The following is a 19,230-nucleotide window of genomic DNA, read 5'->3' as shown; positions in this document are numbered from 1 at the left end:
ATTTTGTCTTCATTTATTCGGTCTTGTAGGCTTTTACGTTGCTCGTTTGTCTGTAACATTATTTTGTCATTTCATTTTTTATTTTTTGATGGGTGGAGCTGTATTCCTGTGTTACTGGTTGTTTGGCCTGAGGCATCCAGCACTGGAGTTTGCAGGCAGTTGGATAGAGCCAGGTCTTGGTGCTGAGATTAGGACCTCCAGGAGGCCTAACTCCAATTACTATTCCCTGGCGTTTGATGTTCTCTATTAGTCCAGCGGTTTGGACTTGGAGCTCCCACCACAGGAGCTCAGGCCCAACCACTGGCCTGGGAACCAAGATCCTGCAAGCTGTGTGGCATGGCAAAAAAAAAAAAAAAAAAAAAAAGAATAAAAGAGCAGTACAATGTCAAAGAATAAAAAAATAAAATAGAAAGATAAAAAATATATTAGGAAATATAAAAATGTAATTTAAACAACTGCAACAAGGTAAAATAAAACCACAACAGAAAAAAGAAAAAAAAAAGGTGGGGGCGGGGGAAACAAGCCAAAAGGAGAGAACAATAACAAAGTGTAAAGAATAAAATAAAATTAGAAAAATAAAAGATTTATTAGGACAAATAAAAATATAAATGAATCAACAACAATGGATCAACAAAGTAAAACAGAACCCCAATCTAAAAGAGGAAAAACGAAAAAAAAAAAGTATTGGCTATGGGGGTGGAGTTTAGGCAGGGGCGGGGTTTTAGGGGGCAGAACCTAGGCCTGTGAGGGGGTGACATTTGATTGTGGGGGGGGGCCTAGGCTCAAGACTTGGGTGGAAGGGGAGAGGAAGCACATCGGAAAGGAGGGCCTCTGGAGCGTGGAGTTCCGGTGTCTGGAGGTAGGGCTCTGCCTGAGGGTGTGTTGGTGGGGTTTAGGCCCAGCTTATTGTAGGGGGTCTCTGAGTGTAGAGGTAGGGTCCTGGATGGGGGTGTAGGGGCGGGTTTGGGCTCTGCATGCCAGGAGGGAGGCTCCTGCGCAGAGGATTAGTCCCAGGAGCCCAACAGGCTCCCAGGTGCCTAAGTAGACAGGGAAAGGGCTGGCCATGTTCCCTTCCATTCCTCTGTGCCCCCTGCACCATCTCCCCCAGGGTCACCCCCATCCCCTCTGGACCCCTAACCATGTCCTGCTGGGTGTAGGAACTCCTCCTCTCCCCCAGCCACCCCTCAGGGGTGTAGGAGCTCCTCCTCTCCCCCAGCCACCCCTCAGGGGTGCCGGTCCCAGAAGTCAGGCCTTTACTTTTTCTCCCCCTTCCCTCCCTCCCACTCCCTCAGGACCCATATGGTTGGAGGGGGCCTCAGTGGGCAGAAGCCCAGGATCAGGCCCAGGATCTCAGCAGGCTTCTGGGGGTCCAAGTGGGCAGAGGAAAACTGGCCATGCTCCCTTTTGATCCTCTGTCCTCCCAGTGGTCCCCTGATTTCCTCCTTCAGGCATGGATCCCTTCTCCTCCCCCAGATGCCCCTCAGGGGCACCAGTCCCGTATCACCTCCACTTCTCCTCCCCCTTCACTCTCCCCATGCCCCACGTCCTACCCAGTCACTGGGGGTTCATCCCATCCCCTTAGGTGTCTGTGGCCTCCCACCGGTGCCTGGTAGGTGCCCTAGTTTTGCGGAGACACAAATTCCGTGTCCTCCTAGTCCACCATCTTGACTCCACCCCTCTTATGCTATTTTGAAATGATGAATATTGTTGACATTTTAAAATATGTTTTAAAAATTTTAATGGGAAAGCCATAGTTTAACAAAAACCCTATGGATTTCAGAAACAGAAAGTCCTTAAAAATTTCTTTAAAAACGTCTTGGGCCTCAAAAGCCTCAGGAATGGTGTAAAGTTCTCAGGAATAAAGGGACTGGACTTCCCTGGTGGTCCAGTGGCTAAGAGTCTGCGCTCCCAATGCAGGGGCCCCAGGTTCGGTCCCTGGTCAGGGAATTAGATCCCACATGCAACTAAGAGTTCGCATGCCACAGCTAAAAGTCCTGCATGCCACAACTAAAGATCCCACCTGCCACAACTAAAAGATCGTGCATGCCATAATGAAGATCCTGCATATGGCAACGAAGGTCCCATGTGCTGCAACTAAGACGCAGAGCAGCCAAATAAATAAATAAATATTAAAAAGAAAAAAAGAATAAATGGAACCATGCAGCGCTCTAGGTTACAGAAAAATGACAGAGTTTGGGTTACAATTTATGTCAGGTTGAATTTTGCTAAACAGAAATCCTGACCTGATTTGTAAATGAGGCTGGGGCAGGATTAAAAATCTTTAGCCTCGGTGAGGAGAACCACGAATGCTGCTTATAATAAGGCAACTGAACTCCATTGGTGCTACAGAGCTCTAATGGAGTTCTAGCTTTAAATCATTATTCTTAGTCATATAGACAATGATAGATGTGCTGTCTCAAATATCTTTTAAAATGTCTTTTAGAAACTAAAGGGAAAATTCTGAAATGACTATCCTTGAATTAATATAGTTTGTCCAAGTTGACTCTGTATTTATTCAATACAAGATCTATAAACTTGGCTTTAGATTTCTGAGATGAAAATTATGACTTTACTCAAAGAAGGGAGGATATATTTTATAATAAAAAAACATACAAAAATAGGAGCTCTGTTGGTAAGGAGAAATTATCATCTTCTTAGGTTGAAGAAGATGGACAACTTTGAAGTCACAGAACACCCTAAGGTCTTTCTAAACCTTGCTACTAAAAGTGTGGTCCACAGACCAGCAGCATTGGCATCAATCAAGATGTATTTTTACACCTTGATACATTTCTCCTAAATTAAACCTATGAATTGGAACTTGCATGTTATGGAGACCTTGGGTGATTTTTACTTGTGTTGAAGTTTGAGAAGTATAGCCTTAAGCGATCTAAAGATTGTCTCTGGGAATTAGGTGTTGTAAACTGTGGGAAAGTAAATATGTAAGTAAACCATACTCCGTACTAATGGAGTATGTTTTTTTTGCAGGTTCCTTGGTGCCATCTCTGTGCTGATATGGGTCTGTATCCTGTAAGCAAATAATTTATACCTTGCCTTTAGGCAGAAAAGAGGAAGGTAGAGAGAACTTTCCCTGTGTTTGCTGCTTCTTAATTGCCTGCAGCTCAAAATAATTTTTATGTCAAAGATGCACATTTTTGAGGTGACATTTTCTGGTTTCCTTGAAATTAAAACTTTAAGAGAAGATGAAGGATAAAATATATTAAGAGGGATCCAGATAGAATAATAATGAATAGAGACTAGGCTGGAGTTAGTCTGCTGAGAGAATACTTCATGGGTAGAATACTTTCTGGGTAAAATTATTCAATATGTATATACAATGAATATAGACACAATTGTTTTTGAATAAGAGATGATTTTAGTAGATGCAGAAGTCTTTGATTATAAAATCTTATTTGAATTATGGGAGACCCTACAATTCAAAACCTAAAAGAAGCTGTTAGTGAAATATCTGAGACAGGAAGCAAATGTAAAATAGAAAGATTTTTGATTCAACAAAATATGCTGATATTATATTGAATAGAAGAGGAAAGAATCAAAATACAAATGGTTTAAACTCTTATAATTTCAGATAGACCTTCCAACAGGAAAATAAAAACATTACAGACATATTCCACTACAGAACAATTCCCAGTGTAGAAAAATGTGTAACATAAAGAAATGTCATCAAAGTTCTCCGTTATTCCAAAGGAAAGGCAGTGTGATAAGAAGCATATGACAGATGCACCAATAGTGGCTTTAGTTCAGAAAACCCTTGTGGATAAATTTCCAGCTGAAACACATATGGGGTTGAGAGAAACTTGCCTAGAAGGGGGGTCATAGGCTTAAGCTGCTATTATGGAATAGGATGGAGAGACCTGCTCACAAGAGATAGTAAAGGCCATGCTACTAACACAGACTACCTCCATGTAGTGTTGTCCTGTCAAAAATGTGGACTCCCAGGGACATTGTAAATTAAGAGTTTGAATATGCTGGATGGCGAAGAAAGACTTGTCAACTAAGATCTGGTGATTGAGGCTGTCACCATTACAAATTTTTAAACTTTACCAGAAGGCAGGAATATCTTAAATGCTATTCTAAGAGAGGGAACATTTGCATAATGGAATTTCCTTCCAGATATCCTAAACATAGTGGCATAATTAACTTCTTTTGTGTGATTTTTCCTAATCTCACCTATTCACAAATCATGGGATCCGGTCATCTGGCAAAATTGACTGGTACATTGGCAAAGCTGAAACCCAGATGTTCCCTCTATGCCCCTTCTCTCAAACACCATTGAGTTTTGTTATAGTCTTTGGCACGTCTGAGTGTGGGCTTCTGAAAGCAAAATTTTGCCTAGTTTAACTGCCCTAGTGAACAAGGTTTGACATGTTTTCTAAGTTTATTGGAAAATATGCCGGTGCTGAAATGATGTATGGTATCTTATTAATTCTAGATTTTCTTAAATGTGAGACATATCAGAGATTTGTCACTGATCTTCTACAATTTCTGAAGGAGCTCACTCATTCCAGTGAGACATCGACACCATAGCTGCTCAAGACACTTTATCTCCATCAGCTTGCAGAACTTTTCTGGTTTACTCAGATAAAATGGTGGATTAAACTAAAATAAGAAATTAGAGAAAAGATTAATGTAAAAATTTTAGACTTTAGACTATTATGAGAATATTATTTGGGGATTAAATTCCTATGGACATTATTTTGCAAGGATAATTAATTGAACTTGAAGTTCTTTGGAAATTAATAAACGATTTATATTCAAATTTGGAAGATCTCCACTAACACTGTGTTCTAGAATTTTAATATTGTTATCTAGTCACAGAACAGACCCTCTGAAGAGTTTTATTGGACAACATGGCTGGAACAAATTTGAGCCAAAAAATAAAATGGTGAATTTTGAGCCTTGAGAAGATACCAGCTTTTCAAAGTTTTAGTTAATGTAGTATTCTGAGCCTTTTCATAACCTTTTGAGGGAAAAAATTGACACTGTTCATCAGTAATCCTGGGCTGATCCTAAAAAGTGGCTGATATGGAGGTAGGGGCAGATATGCTGATCTTGCCTCCAACTCTGGATTAACTCTAGGCTTAGTGCTTAAGTCCTTAAATTCAACCAGTTGTTAAGAAACTTGAAAATATCAGCTTGTGAATGTTTCCTCCTTATTTCTGACTTTAAGAATGGTGACTTTCCCTATATCTTCCAACAACTTTTTACCACCTTATTTCTTATTTTTTTGGAAAAGAATCATGATTAAATTTGACTTGGAAGGAGAAACTGGCTGATATTTCCCATTCTTTTTCTCTGTTTCCTATTTTTGGGTGAGCAAGCTGTCATGTCCACTCTGTTCCCTATACTTTAATTTTAGAGGTTATGTTCTGACATTGCATAGTAAGCCTAGACCTGGCCCTACACTGTCTGTGATAGGGAAGGGAAGAATTGTTCTCAGTCTCTAGTTCATTGTTATTAAGAACTTACTTGCACAAAGAGATAACCCACTCAGCAAGTCATAATTGGGTGCCCGTATGCATTACTTCTTTATCATGTTTTTTTAATATATTGAGCATTTGGATAGAGAAAATGTATTTTATTTGCCATGCTCCTTCCAACACCTAGACTAAGGTTTTTTTTCTTTTTCTTTTAAAGTATCTCAATCTCTAATCAATTTGTGAAAATATTGCTTATACTGTATTTTTCATTATATTTGTCAAATAGGCTTCAATTGCAGTTCCAAGTTTGGCTTTCCAGAACGATTCCATTTTGAAATGTGTCTGTCCATTTATATTGCCCTCAGACTGCTTTATTGTTTTCTTAGTGCTTGTGTGAAATTATGTAGCACATCTGTTTACACATTTACTGTCTATCTCACTCAAAGGAACATAAGATTAATTAGGTAAGGAAGTGTTTCTTATTTGTGTTTGAAACCCTACCACTTAGTGCAATGCCTGATATATGATAGGGAAATTTGTGAAGATCTGTTGATGAGTGAATAGTTTTAACCATAATGTTAAAATCATATTTAAAAACAAAAACTTCTCAAGGAGAAGCAGTATATATTAACCATCCAGTGATCTATGACAGGGCATAGTATTAAAAACTGTTTGTTGGGTCAATGAGATAGCCTTTCAGGAATTTGAAATGCCAAGGAAAGGAAGTAGCAATAGGATCCAAATCTGAAAAATGCTATGAGGTAGACTTAAATCTCTGCGGTATCATGTAAGTCTAAACTTGTATTTTAATCCAATACTGTCAAAAGGAAGTCATGAAGAGTTGAAAAAAAGAATTACACGTTAGAGGAGGGAAATACTATTCTGTATCAAAGAAAGAAAGGAATTGATATGCAGAGATACTACAAAAGAGATATCCTATGATGTAGATGAAAGTATGGGAGTATAACTTTTTCCCATATTTCCCCTAGTTTCTTACAGGTGTCCATTTCAATGTTGCCAGAAGGCATCAATGCATCGATCATAACAATGTACTCTTGAGATAGGAGTATAGATTTTGTTTCTTGTAAAAAAAAATAGTATCCAACTAGAATGAAAATATTTGCTAATATATTTATTTTGAATTTTTTAAATCTATATGCATAAATGGAGACCCAACTTTATTTTTGTTTCATTTATTTCACATTTTTAAAATTAAGTCTATGCTAATAGCATGAAACAAGATATACCAAAGAAGCATTTTTTTCCTTCTCTTTTCCCTCGAAAAATTTAAGTAACATAGAAATTATTCTGTTCCTTGAAAGTTTGAAAGAATTTGCTCATGAAACGTCTTTCCATGATTTACTGATAGTTATGCATATCTCCTTTGTTTCTAATGAACTTAGTTAATGACTCCACTTGAATTAATTGTACAATATTAGAGTAACCTAGGAAATTGTCCTTTTTATACACATGTTCAAATGTAGATAATACAGTTTAAGAAAAAAATGTAGGCTATAAAGCCTGTTTAATCAATCAAAATCCTAGCACAATAGAGATAGTACATTCAAAATTGTGTTAATTTAGGAAAATTTGCAAAAATGAACTATTTACAAAATGTGAGCAGAGCTGAGAAACCAGCTGGAAATGGTTTCCATTCACAAGTGAAATTCACTTCACCAAAGGAATGGTGAAGTCTGCAGGACTGGAAACCATAGGAAACCAGTGCCATCCATAGGCGGGATGACTTTTGCCTTTTTTTGGTATAATTCAAAGGAACTTTAGGGCTTCCCTGGTGGCGCAGTGTTTGAGAGTCCGCCTGCCGATGCAGGGGACACGGGTTTGTGCCCCAGTCCGGGAGGATCCCACATGCCGCGGAGCGGCTAGGCCCGTGAGCCATGGCCGCTGAGTCTGCGCATCCGGAGCCTGTGCTCCGCAACGGGAGACGGGAGAGGCCAGAATAGTGAGAGGCCCGAGTACCGCAAAAAAAAAAAAAAGGAACTTTAATGGAACCTGGAAAATATAGTTGCAGATATAAGCTAGGACTTCATAGGACCTGTAGCTTTCTTTGATGGTCTGCAGTCACCTCATGGTGACCCAGCACAGAAGAAACTGAAGATTAAGCTGTTCTTTTGCTCTTTTTTTAGATATATCCATAATGTAAATTCTTCTATCTTAAAAAAAAAAAAGTATCTCTTTACTCCATAGTAATCCACCTCCAGGTACTACCTTTTAGAGAGATAAAAACCACAAAATGTCAAATAGCCTATCCATACTAGATGTCTTTTATTTCATTCTTCCCACTTTCCGTTGAACTCCCTCTAAAGAGACTTCCACATAAACTCACTCTATTGAAGTTGCTCTATTCAGGGTCACCAATGACCTCAATACTGCTAAAGCCAAAAGTTTTCAGTCTCTATCTTTAGTGAACTTTCATCAGCATTTGACACCATTAACCACTTCCTCTTTGGTACAGGTTCTTCATTTGACTTTGCAGACACCTCACTGTCCTGCATTTTTTCCTAACTTGCTGTTCTCTCCCTCTCATTCTGTTTTTCTGGTTTCTGGCTATTTCTCCAATTTCTAAATGTTGGAGGGTACCTGAACTCTCTCCTAGGGCCTCTTCTTTATGCTATCTATACTCACCCCTTTAGATGTTGAGTCTCATGGTTTTAAATACCATCCAGATATCAGTAACTGTCAAATTTTTATTTTAAGTCCTGGCATTTATGCAAACATCAGACTCGTGTAATGAAAAACCTACTCAAACCCAATATGATACCTAATAAAAATCTCATGCTTAACATATCCAAAACTGAATTTCTGTTTTTATTGCACTCACTCTTCTCACAATCTTCTCTATGTTAGTAAATTGTTATTCCAGTCCAAAATAAACTCAGGACAAAACAAAACAAAGCAAAAAATGAAACCCAAAAGAACTAAAAACCAAAACCTTGATGTTATCTTCAATTCTTATCTTTTTCTCTTACCCCACATCAAATAAGTCTTGGCCTTACTGTCAAAAAAATATGTAGAATCTGTCTATAATTCACTACCCCACTTCTTCCTGAATTGTTGCAATAATTTCCCTTCAGATTTCCCTGATTCTTTTCCTGAGGCCCTAAAGTCTATTCTCAAAACAAAAAGCAGAACATTTTTTAAAAAGTAAATCATATCATGTCATACGTCTGCTTCAAGGCTTCAGTATCTTTCAAATGTAAGAAGGTACTCAGAGATTTACATATATATATATATCTATATATATCTATATATATATATATCCCAGATACAAGACCCTATAGGATCTGCTCCCCCTCCTATGGCCTCATCACTCTGATTTTGTTTACTGCTTCTCTCTTTGGTCAGTCCATTCCAGCCACACTGGCTTCATTTCTATTCCTCCAATAATCTATGTATTCACTTGCCTCAGGGACTTTGCACCTGCTCTTCCATGTGCCTAGAATATCTTTCTTCTTTGTAAGTAGAGCTTTTTTCTCTTCATTTCCTCCCTCAAAGTTATTGTTCTCTAAGAGTCCTTTCCAGCATACCCTCCTGTATTTTTCTCTATACAACTTGACACATATTGTTTTGATATACTTTGTGTTTTATACATGCATGTATGTATGTATGTATCCCCACTTTTCTTGAATGAAAAATCTACAAAGGGAGAGAGTTTTGCCTTTTTTTGCTGTAACTCAATAAAAATGTTCAGCATATAGCTATTATGCAATAAATATTTCTTGAATGATTTCTTTTATTGTACCTTTGATTTTTGTTAATCAGATTTATTGCACCAATATTAGTTTTGCTGGATCTAGAAGTTCATATAAATAGAAAATACAATAGATATTCTTTTGCATTCAGATTTTTTTACTCAGCATAATATTTTTAAGATCTACTCATCCTGTTGAATATAATAGTGACACATATATAGGTGAGTAGAATTACTTTGGAGGGATGTACTACATTATGTTTATCCATTCTCCTGTTAAGGAAGAAAAATGGGTTACTTCCATATTGAGTTTATTATGAATAAAGCTACTAGGAGAGTAAGTCAGAAAGAAAAAGACAAATACCGTATGCTAACACATATATATGGAATTTAAGAAAAAAAAATGTCATGAAGAACCTAGGGGTAAGACAGGAATAAAGATGCAGACCTACTGGAGAACGGACTTGAGGATATGGGGAGGGGGAAGGGTGAGCTGTGACAGGGCGAGAGAGAGTCATGGACATATACACACTAACAAACGTAGTAAGGTAGATAGCTAGTGGGAAGCAGCCACATGGCACAGAGATATTGGCTTGGTGCTTTGTGACAGCCTGGAGGGGTGGGATAGGGAGGGTGGGAGGGAGGGAGACGCAAGAGGGAAGACATATGGGAACATATGTATATGTATAACTGATTCACTTTGTTATAAAGCAGAAACTAACACTAATAATAAAGCAATTATTATCCTAATAATAGGATATTATTAATTAATTGCTAATAAAGCAATTATATCCCAATAAAGATGTTAAAAAAAAAAGCTACTAGGAGCATTTATGTTCACAGTATTTTTGATCATATACATCTATTTATCTTGAATAAATCCCTACAAAGTAGAATTACTAGTTCATAAGAACTATCAAAACTATTGCCAAAGTTGTACCATTTTACTTCCCCTCCAGCAGTGTATGAAAATTTTGGTTGCTTCATATTGTCACTAAAATTGGTCTTTTTTTACTTTTACCCATTCTAAACTATACATAATGTTACCACATTGTGTTTTTAATTTGCACTTCTAAAATAGATAGTGAGGCTGGGCAGTTTCTCATGGGTGTAGTGGTCATTTGTATACAATTTTACTCTATCTTTATGAAATAATAATCAAGTTTTTTGCACATTTTTATTGAATTTGTTCTCATTGGAATTGTTCTAATATTATCAAATATTTTGCGGAGTACTTTATGCATTCTTAAATGTCATTTATCAAAACATGTATTAGCAATGTTATCTCAAAAATTGTGGTTTGCCTACTCATCTTCTGAACATGTGTCATGGGAAAAGCAGGATTTTTAAAATTATTATTTTGAAGTCAATTTTTTTTCTTTTATGGTTGGTGTTTTCTGTATCTTAATTAATAAATCATTGCCTACCCTAAGGTTGCAAAGATACTCTTCCTCACTTTCTTTTGGAGGTGTCAACTGAAAAGTAATGCACAACCTAAAAGTTGAAAATTATGTCTTATTTGGCAGACAAAACTGAGGACTTAAGCCCAGGCCACAACATCTCCTCTAGAGACTGCTCCAAAGAGGTAAGTGAGGAGTCAGGATATATAGGAGCTTTTGCAACAAACACCAAGTAGTCGGAACATCAAAAGATTACTGTTAATTAAAGAAAACCAGGTATCTCAAGTTAAAGAATTTAGTGCTTTTCTATGTATGGGAAGATGCAAGAGTCTGGGCTCACTGAAATCATTCCTTTGATATGCACCTCAGCTATATGGGGCCAGTATCTTGTGCTTTCTCATCCTGAGTCTCCTCAGGGTGCATTGTTGAGGGGTGGCTACAGTGGCTGGGGTCTTGATGGCAGGCATCCTGTTTCTACCCTGAGTTCCCTCAGGGCTCACCTTCTGGGCGGCTGTAATGTGATGGCTTGGTAGCTGCAACATTCTTTGTTTAATGATATGTCAGGCAATATTTTTCATTCACAGAAGCATTATAGTTAAACTTTTATGTTTAGGGCTATTATACCTTTCAAATTAATTTTTGTGTACATGTGAGGTATGGATTGAGGTTCATTTTTTTCACCCATATGAGTAGTCAATTTTTATATCACTATTTTTAATAGCTTTCTTTTCCACATAGACTTGTTTTGGCAACTTTGTTGAAAACCAATTTACCAAGTAAATCCAGGTATCTTTCTGGATTCTCTATTCTGCTCTGTTGATTGTTTTGTCTTATCCTTAGATCAATACCACAGTCTCTTGATTAATGTAGTTTTATAGTAGCCTTTTAAATTATGGTAGTGTTATTACTCATTTATTTCTCCCTTTTAAATATAAATTTGACTATTACTTAAAACTGATTATTCATTTGAATTTTTGAATCAGCTTGTTAATCTTTATAAAGGAGAAATCTGCTAAGACTTTGTCTGAATTATATTACAATTTTAAAACAATTTGCAGAGAATTGGCATCTTAAACAATTTTGAGTTTTTCATTCCATAAATATAGTGTGCATCTCCATTTAATTATGTTTTCTATAATATCTCTTAAAATGACTTGTAGTGTTCAGTATATAGGTTTTGTACATTGTGGGTCACCTGTTTTCCAATGAATGAAAACAGTATTCCATATGTTTTTTCCAGTTTTGTAGTAGCCTGGGTGAGAGGCCTTGTCTAGTACCAATGATTCTATCATGTCTGGAATTAGATGTCCCTTTACATTTTTCTTTGTTTCATTTTTATCTATACTTATTTTACCTCTGTCAGACACCAACTTATCTTTTACATATTACTTAATGTATTAAATACAAACCTTGTTCATTTTTCAGTTTCTCTATACCATACCCTATGTAAAATCAGCACCCACCTTCAAGACAATGCCATTCATAATTTGCTAATACCCTTATCAAGCTCCCAGAACTAGCAGAAGTTTGAATTGAAGCCCTGAGAACTTCATGGCCTTCAGATCCTGTATGCCACACTCAAACCTCATAATAAAATTATATAGCATGGTGCTTAATATCTGACCCCATAGAACTTACGACTCCTTGATATAACTAATTTCCATTTCTTGACTTCCTATATGTTTTTATTTTTCCAAAGTCAAGGATATATATTAAAATTGATTTGCATTTAATCCACAGAGTAAATATTTAATATGTATTCGTTGAATTAAAAAATTATTTTTCAATATGAACTGTTGATTGAACAAAAAACCCTACATTTCCCAAATTCTTCCTAATATTTTAATTACAGAAATCACTAGAAATACACTAGTTTTCTCTCTTTTTTTTTTTTTTTTTTTTTTTTTTGCAGTACACGGGCCTCTCACTGTTGTGGCCTCTCCCGTTGTGGAGCACAGGCTCCAGACGCTTAGGCTCAGCGGCCATGGCTCATGGGCCTAACCGCTCTGCGGCATGTGATATCTTCCCGGACCGGGGCATGAACCCGTGTGTCCCCTGCATCGGCAGGTGGACTCTCAACCACTGCGCCACCAGGGAAGCCCCTAGTTTTCTCATTTTAACATTATTTCCTATAAATTATCTAAAGGAAATAGCAACCAGTGAGTTTCAACAAGTATTGACATGTTTTACTTCCATTTAAGGAAGACAAAATACTTGCAAAATGTCTATATCAGTTGCCCACATAGAGCTCTCTTTTCTCCTCAGCAATAGAGCTCACTCTTGACAAGGGATAGATCTGTGCACAATTTGCTTTGTCTTGATTAGTTTTCAAGATCACCTGATTCTATGTATAGCAATCTAAAGAAAATCCTATGCTGTATTTATGACCCCTTCCTCTGAGCATTACTCTCAAGTTGCCATAGCAATGATCTGTTAAATCAGAAATTGTACAGTAGGATTGAGATAGAGTCTGAAAAATTGAGGCAGCACTTGTTTGTCAGATCCCTTCCCCCCATTTCTTGAGATCTTGCCCAAGTGTAGCTGTGCTAAATTTTAATTTTATATCTGGTTGCATCAGTCAAAACAAATTATTTAAACAACTTAAAATTATGGTTTCTTAATTAGAAAAATATAATAATATGCTTATAGGGACATTATTCATAATAGTTAAAAGTTGAAGAAACAAAAGTTTTTTATATAAATGCTGAGCAACAGCAATGAAAGTAGTGAGCAATACAAATGAAATTTATCTTAAAGAACTTATTAAGAGTTTTACTATTACCTGATAAATTCAGGAATATAAATACTAGCAGAGAGAGAAAAAGTAAAAGAAATTTGAAGGCATTTTGCAGGAAAATAAGGGTCATTAAGTTGAAACAACCTATTTTTTTAAAAATTCTGTTAAAAAGAATTACTGACGTGACAAATTTCAAGAACCAGATATGCTTGGGTAATGTGTGACTTTCAGTAATTATGTTGCCTCATCTTGGTAAAGGGATCATCACTTAAGTTGGGGTTAAATGCAGTAAAAATTAAAGTCTCCATTATCTTGATTTATTTAGTGCCATTAGAGAAAATTACCAAAGAAATATGGGATCATGAAGCATTAAATGAAAGAGAATTAACATTAGATCTTTAAAAAATTAAGTAAATATAACAGACACATTCTCTCTCTTCTTCTTCTTCTCCTTCTTACGCCCCTCCTCCTCCTCCTCCTTCTCCTTTTCCCCCTTCTCCTACTTCTTCCCCTTCCCCTTCCTCCTCTCCTTCCCTTTCCCCTTCCTCCTCCTCCTCTTCTCCTTCTTCTTCTTCCTCTCTCTCTCTCTCCTGCCCCATCTTCTTTCTTGCTCTTTTCTTGCTTTCCTTCTCTTGCTCTCTTTTTATATGTTTTTTTAATTCTTGACAAATCATCCAAGCTTGTGTAAAAAATTTATCTAGGGCTTCCCTGGTGGCGCAGTGGTTGAGAGTCTGCCTGCCGATGCAGGGGACATGGGTTTGTGCCCCGGTCCGGGAAGACCCCATGTGCCGCAGAGCGGCTGGGCCTGTGAGCCATGGCCACTGAGCCTGCACGTCTGGAGCCTGTGCTCCACAACGGGAGAGGCCACAGCAGTGAAAGGCCGGCGTACTGCAAAAAAATAAATAAATAAAATATCTATATACCAGTGTCCCTTAACTTTGAATAGATGGCAATGAGTCTCTAGTCATTTGAATTTAGTTTCACTATTTATTCTACGATTGTCTCTTTGCATAAAGTATACTACATTTGAATATCTATTTGTCTTTTCTATTTATGCCTGGGTATTGGTAATAGTTTCTTTACATTGGAGAATATTTATAGGAGCATATTGCAATGAAAGACTTGGAGTATATTTTTGCTCATTAATTTTTATTTTATTATTATTTTATTCTGGAAATTGTCACCACTATATTTGACTGGTGCTATTCTAGGAGAGTAGTGAAAAGTTTCTAGACTAAAAAGATAGAGTATCTATTACAAATCTCACATCTCATGTTTGATACTTAAAGTCATTAGCATAGAGTTTCTTAACTTTGTATGCATAGGTCACTAAGGTGTCCATGAAAGGTCTTTACTGTCAGTGAACCCTTTGAAATTTAAAGTATTATATTCTGAAGAAAAAATTTCTTTTTATCAGAATACAAAAGCCTATGCCAAAGTGTCTAAGAATCACTACTCTCGTCACGTCTTCCATCATGTCTTCTGAATCAAATGAGTTACCAGTTCTTTATAAAAATTTTAAAATTATCCTTGCTATAACAAAAATGGCTAAGTATTGCAAGATGCTGCTGCAAATTTTGCAGTCTCTACTTATGATAATATTTGTTTCACTCTTTAAGCTAAAAAGCAAAAATTGGGTCCATCTCACCAAGTTACATGTCGGCTAGAACCTGGAGCAGATTTAAATCACTGCCATAGACAGGACTATAGGTGAGCAGAGACAAGGAGTAGAATCCGCAGATGGCTAAATCTAGATTCATTGACAGGTTTAAAAACCAAGTAACTAAACCTGAAAGCTTATCCAAGTATGAATTTTATTGTAAATACAGAAGGTGTGTAACTGAAACTACAGAATTTGATGGAAAAGCATCGATTGTAGAATATAATGTGTCTTTGTAACTGAGAAATCCAGTTAACAAAGAGTGATTAAATAACAAACTGTGAGGAACAGGAAAATAAGAGAGTGAGTATATGAGAATACTCCTGGAGAGAGTGCTCACTACAGACTTTTAAAAAAAAATCTTGTTCTTATTACTGAGTATATAGTCTTGTCAATAGCATTTAAATGGCAGATGAAAGCTACTCTTCAGAAATAGTTGGAATACAATATAATAATAGGATATACAATAGAGAGATGAAATTGGAAGGCAAGTTGGGCAGAAAAATCTAAATATATCTAGAGAAAAAAACCCTGAAGAGAATTGACAGTGACTGTCTGGCCAGCACAGAAAAAGTTATTTTTTAAAAAGTGAGAACAAGAAAGTTGTGAATTCTCGGGGGAAAATATACTTTCCCTTCACTTGGCAGGATTAGAAGGATTATTTGATGCAAAGCTACAAGTTGAGAGCTGGCTAAGCAGCCTGTGATGACTTCATGGCCCATAAATTCTCAGAAGGCAGTAACTGTAGCAGATCATAGTACAAGCACTAGGCCAACAGGTGGGAGTTGGTGAGGAGATAGCTGCTCTTCCAGGATGTAATGGAGAGGATTTTCAGCCCATTTCTAAGATCCATTACCTGCTGTATGTGCACGAAAGGAAGAGGGCGGGCATATGCATTGATGAAAAATTGTCCAGTACTAGCCTTAAATAAGCCCAGAGTCAGTTTAGTCACTGGAATTCTGAACAGATATGGGATTGTTAAATCTGAATCAAAAGCAACACACACCTCAAAGTTTCACAGGTGCGTGAAAGGATTCAGGATTGCAAAAGCTGTGATGACCCAGGAAACGGCTGTATCTCTCTGTACAGGCACAGTTAATGTCACTTTGGGTGAAAAACGCTGTTTTACAGCACATTAAATTTCTTAATAAAAATTTATGGTGCCTTGTTATTCTAAATTTCATATATTCCAAGGTTCACTTGGAAAGAAACGACCATGCAGCAACATTCCAAGATTTGAATTTTATGGAGAAATTTATGAAAGATAGTTTAAAGTTTTTAAGAGAGATGCCCTTCTATAGTGTATAGTTTAAATATTCATTCAGTTGGAAATTGAGGCTTAGAGGAATGACCCCATAGTGTTGCATTTTGCTCTGCAGTGTTGTTAAAAGCTAAGATTTAAGTTTCTGTACTGAGGACAAAGACCAGGTGTAGTCTGAAGCAATGCAAGGTGAGAGGAAATATCCCTGACTATATTATAAATGTAGCACTGTTAAGTGTAGGAGCAACTAAATCTGAAAGCTTATCCACGTATGAACTTAATCTTAAATATGAAAGGTGTGTAACTGAAACCACAGAACCTGATGGAAGAGCATCAATTGTAGAACACAAGGTGATTGTGTAACTGAATTTGACAGATGTAGATGGACATAGAAAGGTGGAGGTCAGAATTTCAAAATTACAGAGCAAAATGTCTTGTTTTACTTTCTGCCACACATCTAAAACTAGAGTTGAAGTTTCCTGAAAGCTTTCCTCCTAGAGAAATCAATCTGGCATTCTAACTTTTAAATAAAGAACTACAACAGATTTAGATGGGTCTCTCAGTTTCAGAACTATTGCCATCTCTGTCAGGATTACTCTTTGTTGTGGGGTCTGCCCTGTGCATTGTAGGATGTTTAGCATCATTCCTGACCACTACCCATTAGATGCTAGTAGCACCCGTTTCCCCAGTTGTTAGAGATGTTCCCTGAAGGACAAAATTGCCCTCCATTGAGAACCACTACTTTGTGCTACAAGCATATAGTTAAAATAAGACAAGGACACTGCTGAACATCCTACAGTGTGCAAGACAGTTCCCCAAAACAAAGAATCATCCAGTTCAAAATGTCAATTGTGCTGAGATTGAGAAACCCTACTTTAGAGTAACCGAATTAAAATCCTTTCCTTTAGGAGTAGATGTCTATGAGCAAACACATTTTTAAAAATATAAAACAAACAAACACAGTTTTGAGGTATAGAGGAGTGAAAGGCTAAATAATCAAAATTTAATCCTAAAATTATCATCGCATCAGAAGCAAACCCTGAGAACATCAAACATAAAAAACAAATATTAGAAGATCAAAGTATCTGAAACAACACTGAGTTTTTCTGAGTTCCCATCTTAATTAAACAAGACACACAAAACTTTTAAGTATGATGCATAAGGAAAAGATCTGATTAGATTTCCCAAAAAGTATAAAGCAACAAGTATGTAGTCGACATTAGCTTCCATCCTCTTAGTGAATAGCTATTGGAAATGCAGAGGGAGAAATTTTGAAAATGCAAATTCTTTAAAAAGCCTGGAGTGGAAGGGTACAGCTTCCTCCTCATCAATCTCAATGGCTCCAGAGGATGTCTTTGATACACTGTTCAATGTTATCAAAGAACATTATAGAGGATGAGTTTCCAGAAATGGAAATTCTACTGAACTGTAAATGATCACTTTCCTTCCAGCATACACGCTCTATGAAACCGCTGGTTCTTGCACAAGTTACTTTAAAATTCCAGCCATCCTAGTGACTGTTACTAAACATTACAGGTTCGTCCAACACAATGCAGGGACCCCCTGCCTCCTGTCCTCTGCAACTGAAGCATATTACACAGTAGCTGTCCCTTTATTCCTAGCTACGCTCACAATTGGCAAAAATAAATCGCCTCTTAAAATAATTATTTTCCATTACGATGTCTTGTATCCTAAAGTTGTTAAGTCATCAAGAAATTTTCTCCATGTGTAATATAGCTATGTAGAGCATTTTAACCAAATAGTCAGACTTGGGCTGTATGAGTCAAAGAATTCTAAACATTTGTCAAAAACCTCAAGCATGTTAGTTACCTTGTCTGAATCTCAGTTCTCATATCTATAAAATGGTGATATCAAAACACGTCCTGCCTACTCAGAGCTATTGTTAATGTAAATACCCTTTAGAAATTATCATGTAGAGTAAAAGATTTGAGGCATGTATTCACTTTTAAGTTAAGAACAAGATACAAGTACCTTCTTTCTCTACTGTTCTACAAATTATATTGATGTTTTAAATTAGTATATATGAAACCAAAATTTAGTATACAAACAAATTGTGAGCTTTCCTGAGGTCTCATCTTAATACAAAATATTTTTAACAAATAATGCTTAGAGAGAAGATCAGATTTGAATTTCTAAGAACAAATATAAAACGACAAACGTGCAGTCAATATTAGCATCGATTCTTATTGAAAAGTAAGAAACAAAATGTCATTACTTTTAGGTTATGCATTTGTAGGTGTAAACATAACAGATTACAGATAAAATTCTTAAAACACTATCCAAGTTGTTGAATACAAGATAACACAGACTCACACAAAAGTAATGGCTTACTACTCTAATAGAAAAAATTGGCTAGAAATTTTAATGAACATTGATCCTATTAACTACAACAAAAATATTTTTTAAAAGAAAGAGGCTTAAAATGTTAGGGATAAGTTTTCAGAAAACTTTTGCCTAAATAATTTATCTAATTATATGTATAAATGGGGTAGCATAATGTGTCCCTGGATGTAACATATATGAAATATCAGTTTACATGCTCCCTTTTTCTATTAAAACTTTGCAGGTGATTTTTGCTTGAAGAAAATATTTCACCCTTGCTTAACCACTGTATTGGACACTGGTGTCCTCCAGTTGTAAGACAGTTTTTCCCACATTTTTACTACAGTGCAACGTTAACCTATATTTTTGTTTATCTTCATGTGCTATTCAAAATAGAATTCCTTATATAGCATCTAATATTTGAAACAATCTTATCATGTTTTATATGCCTAAGTATAAATATCTAAAGCTGATATTCTTCAGCTTTCACTTATCAAACCCACTGAAAGAGATTACAATTTACACTTTGTCTAAATCAAATTTCTTTTGCATCTCTACTCCTCAAACCAATTCTATGTTGTCTTCATTTTACCCACCATCTTCACATGTATTGTCTTATTTCCAAAAATTGTTAATATTGGTGGATTGATTTCATAATCCTATGAAAACAGTCTACTTATGT

General features: G+C 36.4%; 1 long non-coding RNA gene across 1 annotated transcript in view; it reads left to right on the top strand.

Moving 5' to 3' along the window:
• Positions 1 to 10,686: 10,686 nt before the first annotated feature.
• LOC141278485 (uncharacterized) overlaps positions 10,687 to 19,230 on the top strand; it is a 37,314-nt gene continuing 28,770 nt past the window's right edge. The window contains exon 1 of the long non-coding RNA XR_012331243.1: positions 10,687 to 10,732. This is a non-coding gene — a long non-coding RNA (uncharacterized lncRNA). The remainder of the gene's footprint in view (positions 10,733 to 19,230) is intronic.

The sequence above is a fragment of the Tursiops truncatus genome, chromosome 4, assembly GCF_011762595.2.
Source record: "Tursiops truncatus isolate mTurTru1 chromosome 4, mTurTru1.mat.Y, whole genome shotgun sequence".
Lineage (NCBI taxonomy): Eukaryota > Metazoa > Chordata > Mammalia > Artiodactyla > Delphinidae > Tursiops > Tursiops truncatus.
Note: the sequence above shows the minus strand (reverse complement) of the source record. Positions and strands in the feature narration are given on the sequence as shown.